The 4,273-nt window shown below is 37.5% G+C and overlaps 1 long non-coding RNA gene and 1 other non-coding gene across 5 annotated transcripts; both read left to right on the forward strand.

Annotated features, from left to right (window-relative positions):
* Window positions 1-272: 272 nt before the first annotated feature.
* Window positions 273-346, forward strand: TRNAE-UUC. The gene has a single exon. It is a non-coding gene; the product is annotated as a tRNA-Glu (tRNA).
* A 559-nt stretch (window positions 347-905) lies between these two features.
* On the forward strand, window positions 906-4,008 carry LOC113341625. Of its 4 annotated transcripts, none has more exons than XR_003356043.1 (8): window positions 906-1,271; window positions 1,373-1,676; window positions 1,806-1,873; window positions 1,978-2,095; window positions 2,179-2,366; window positions 2,820-2,942; window positions 3,534-3,656; window positions 3,747-4,008. It is a non-coding gene; the product is annotated as an uncharacterized LOC113341625 (long non-coding RNA). The 4 variants fall into 4 exon arrangements; XR_003356045.1 differs by having other exon boundaries at window positions 2,051-2,095; XR_003356042.1 differs by having other exon boundaries at window positions 1,806-2,095.
* Window positions 4,009-4,273: the final 265 nt, after the last annotated feature.

Here is a 4,273-nt window from a genome sequence, read left to right on the forward strand (position 1 = left end):
CCCTCAAAATTACATATGGTCCAGTATATAGCCATTTCAATATTTACAAGGCTGCTGTGCTGATAGGGCATAAAAGAGGCATCTAGATTGCCACGGGAGAAAAGGAAGTCACACTTTCTTTGCTCTGGAATATGTGTATTCATTTTATAGGTCTGTTATTATTTTTTGAAATGATCGTATTTATTACGCAGTCTCTTTGCGGAAGTGAGAAGCTGGAAAACATGGCTATTCAGTTTGTATTCCATTCCTAACTTAGGATGCCTAAACAACATTCCATTGTAGTCCAGCCCGGTTAGGATACCTGGCTTTCACCCAGGCGACCCGGGTTCAAATCCCGGCAATGGAAAACTTTTTTGGCAGGTAATCAGTCTTTGATTGACTATTGTTCTGTGAGGCAAAAATCATGTACTTACCTTTTTCTTTTTTTGGCAGGCAATCAGACAACAAATTTCGTCTGAGCCTCTTCCCATAACTACTAAATGCTAAACCGATAACTAAAATGTCTCCTGTACCAATAATCCTTAGTCTGTCAGTCTCCTGTTCACAACTTCATTTTGACCCAGAAACTTAAATTAGTGCAGAGAAACTGTATTGCTCGTCGATACCGGAAGATCCAAACTTAATGGTGGTCAGGCCTGCCCCTCTATCGTCGAGGGACCAGCCACTCTCACAGGCTGGATAAATCTCAGTATCTACCATCTATCCCGGTGTGTAAATCATTTTTGATTGATATTTACAGCTGTGACCACTTGTACACCGTTTTTACAGTTGCTCGTCGGTGAATCCCACGCGGCACTTACACGTCAGAGAGAGAGAGTATACTTTACCATCCACGTCTTCAAAAAAAAGTAAATAAATTACCGGCGTCGTACTTCAAATCTGTCTGTCCATCTTCTGATCTAAAAACAGGCCGCTGCTAGAAGACCCAAAGCATTTTGAGCTTGAAATATCTCAGTCATGTCGAAAATCACAATTTTGGAAACAAAATTCACTCAAATCTCTCTCCATTTTTGGCTCAATTTTCTATTCGAAAACCCTAACTAAATCTTTCAGTTGTGACATTTCCTTATTGCCAGGAGAAATGGAAACCGTAGTAGTGGAGTTGGAATTAGGATTTCGATTGATGGAACTCGGAGGATTGATCTGGAAGTATTATTGGATGCGGCTTGGTGTTAATCATTCACAAGACATCTTTGCAGCTGAATGAGGTTTGCAGCCTTGATGATTTGAAGTAGCGGATGAGAGTGTATTTGAGTTTGGGTTGCTCCAAAGTAATTCATAATTGTTAAATTTAGTATAATTTTTGTAATTGAGCACTATGGTTTTAAGCAAGATAAATGCTGGAAAATTTATATTTAGGTTTTGTTTTCAGAATTTAGATGAGGGCTTTGAGGGGAGATTATAGATGAAGGCACATTGTCCAACATGACTCCAAATTGGATTATGTATTGTTTTTGGTGGTGATTCCTTACTAGTTGCTGGAAATGTGCTTACAACGAATTTGTCAAAGGCCTGTGGAGCTGGTTATTTTGAGGCCTTGGGAATATTACACTAATGGTTCTTGTGCTAGATAGACCTAAGTCCCTGAGCAGCCTTCCTATTAAGTATGGTATTGAGGGAATTTGAGGGCGTTCTTCTCTATTGTTCAGTCATCAATTGAATATTTTATCGAATGGGTGAGTGATGTCCGGTAATTCTCCATTGCATATATTCATTGCCTTGGATTGCTTGATGATTTTGATTTTATCTTAATTGACTAGGATGGTCGTTATTTTGACCTGAATTCTTTCTTTTTGTTGATATAGAGTTCTTGTTGTTGGATGTAAGCATGGGGAAGGCAACCTTCTTGCGCATTTAGTAATAATATCAACAGGTAGTAGTGTTATTTCGTCCATGTTTTCTATTAGATTTCTCTTGTGCTGAATCATTTAACAAGTCTATGCGCAGTGATCGACTGTGAAAGCTTTATGTTTCCAGAGTTTGGTCCTTGAATATGACTTTAGCATCACAGAGCTGTTTGATGATCTTTAAGTGGGCTGGGACTTTGCAGAGCAATTCAGCTTTTGCAACATGATGCCTCATTTCTCATGATTAGGTACAGCTTAAACTTCTAGTTTAATTTTACCCCTGGAGGAATGAACCCATGTTCTTATTTAATATGATGTTTTATGTGGGCAGCAAATGTTGTCTCCTTCCGATGATCGTAAGAAGAATCTGGTGAATTGTGGTGTTTCCTTCCAATATCTCTAACAGGCTTGGGTGCAATTGTTTGATGAAGATGGGTGATCATAGTAGCCGAAGATTTTGCCACTGGAGAAAAAGAACTCACACTTTCTTTGCTCTGGAATATGTTTATTCATTTCCAGGTCTGTTAAGTTTTCTATTTTTTGAAATTTGTATTCTGAGTACTTATTTGCATGGCCGTGTCTTTTTTTGCGCAAGTCTTGGTGACGGAAAAATTGGACTATATGGTCATTTAATATGTGTTTCCTTGATAACCTGATAAACTATATGATGCTTTTGGTTAATCTCAGTCCTCCATTGTCCGAGGTCGTTTTGGTTATAGTTTATTGAAGTTGTTAGGTGTTTGTAATTGCACATGCTCCCAACAAGAAAATATTTACACCAAAGTGTTAATGTAGTGAAATGTGCTGCATTCATGCTTTGTCACATTTCTGTCTAACAATCGTCACTTCTTCTTTCCGTCATTTGCTGTACAATATTTGTGTAAGTTAATGGTGTGTATCTTTACTTAGTCATCTGTAAAGATTTTGTTTAGCCTGGATGGCACTGAACCTCGCTTACAATTACTAATGCAGGAAATTAGTGGACTGGAAAGTATCGGCTCAAGATTGGCGGTTTTACATCTTTGATTGATGGTTAATCTCTGTGGTGCTTGATTGACTACTAATTCCGGAATGAACTGCATTCTGCTTGTTCTGGTGAGCTAAATTTCCAAGAATTTTGTCTGGGCCTTTTCAGATAACCAAAACGTCTCCTGCTTTAATCTTTAGTCTCTCTCATGTTAATTGTTAGGATTCTCAAAACGATTGTGATGAAGTATCTGTTCTTTGGATTGGCATGAGTACAGATTATGTTTGGAAATGTTCATTTTGAGTACTTATTTGCATCGAAATGTCTTTTTGTTGTGCAAGTCTTGGTGACGGAAAAATTGGACAATATGATCATTCAATATGTATTCCCTTGATAACTTGATAAACTATATGATGCTTTTAGTTAATCTCAGTCCTCAATTGTCTGAGGTCGTTTTGGTTATAGTTTATTGAAGTTGTTAGGTGTTTGTAATTGCACATGCTCCCAACAAGAAAGTATTTACACCAAAGTTTTTATGTAGTGAAATGTGCTGCATTCCATGCTTTGTCACATTTCTGCCTAACAATCCTCATTACTTCTTTCCGTCATTTGTTTCATAATATTTGTATAAGTTAATGGTGTGGATCTTTACTTAGTCATTTGTAAAGATTTTGTTTAGCCTGGATGGCACTGAACCTCGCTTATAATTACTAATGCAGGCAATCAGTGGAAAGTATCGGCTCAAGATTGGCAGTTTTACATCTTTGATTGATGGTTAATCTCTGTGGAGCTTGATTTACCATTATTTCCGGAATGAACTGCATTCTGCTTGTTCTTGTGAGGTAAAGTTGCCAAGAACTTTTTCTGTGCCATTTCAGATAACAAAAATGCCTCCTGCACAAATCCTTATTCTCTCTCATGTTAATTGTTAGGATTCTCAAAACGATTCTGATGAAGTATCTGTTCTGTGGATTGGCATGAGTACAGATTATGTTCACAACTTCACTTTGACCCGGAAACTTACATCAGTGCTAGGAAACTTCAAGAGGTAAGTAGTTTATTTGTAATACACTGACGATTATGTGTCTGCGGCCTGTCATGTACTACACTTTATTTTAACCTGGTATTGCAATTCAACGAGGTACCTGAACATAATGGTGCTTGTAATGAAAGGAATGTAATAATTTTTGTTGGTGTTCCTCTCGTTCCAATTGGCTGGCAGAAGTAATGCTAGTGTAAGTTGATTAGAATTTCTTAGTGATGTGCACAGAAAAGTTGCTTCTGACATGATTATTTGATAATATAGGAGCTTATACATACCCATAAATTGCTGGGGGTGCAATTGTCAAAGTCCAGAAACGAAATGTTTAAGTTTGGATAAAATTTATATGAATGTTGAATCTTCGAATAACCAGAATGGACTGAATGAATGTAGCACCGAAGGTTCCATATTGTTTTC

This window comes from Papaver somniferum, unplaced genomic scaffold (genome assembly GCF_003573695.1).
Source record: "Papaver somniferum cultivar HN1 unplaced genomic scaffold, ASM357369v1 unplaced-scaffold_3, whole genome shotgun sequence".
Lineage (NCBI taxonomy): Eukaryota > Viridiplantae > Streptophyta > Magnoliopsida > Ranunculales > Papaveraceae > Papaver > Papaver somniferum.